The sequence below is a fragment of the Phoenix dactylifera genome, unplaced genomic scaffold (genome assembly GCF_009389715.1).
Source record: "Phoenix dactylifera cultivar Barhee BC4 unplaced genomic scaffold, palm_55x_up_171113_PBpolish2nd_filt_p 000435F, whole genome shotgun sequence".
Classification (NCBI taxonomy): domain Eukaryota; kingdom Viridiplantae; phylum Streptophyta; class Magnoliopsida; order Arecales; family Arecaceae; genus Phoenix; species Phoenix dactylifera.
Window position 1 is genome coordinate 151,109 of NW_024067871.1, and position 353 is coordinate 151,461.

General features: G+C 42.8%; 1 non-coding gene across 1 annotated transcript; it reads left to right on the plus strand.

The window, feature by feature from the left end:
- The first annotated feature begins 247 nt into the window (after nt 1–247).
- Nucleotides 248–353, plus strand: LOC120106031. Its single transcript, XR_005508264.1, has one exon. It is a non-coding gene; the product is annotated as a small nucleolar RNA R71 (small nucleolar RNA).

Consider the following 353-nt stretch of genomic DNA (forward strand, 5'->3'; position numbering starts at 1 on the left):
ATCTACCTTGCTAGACAGGTCCATAGAATGACTTATTTCACAAATGGTCCCTTTTCTTTGAGAACTCGGGGGTGCTTGACGAGAACATGAAGCATGGTGGAGGGAGTTTTCATTAAGATTTTCAAATAATTGCCATGCTTCATGCTCATTTTGAAGCATAAAAGTGCCCCCGCATGCAGCATCGATCATCTGACGGTTTCGTTCTGTCAATCCGTCATAGAAACATTGCACTAGCTGCCACTTAGGTATTTGATGATGAGGGCATTTACGGATTAGGTCTCGAAATCTCTCCCAAGTTTCATGAAATTCTTCTCCCTCAGTTTGGGAGAAGCTTGTAATGGCACGTCTAAACT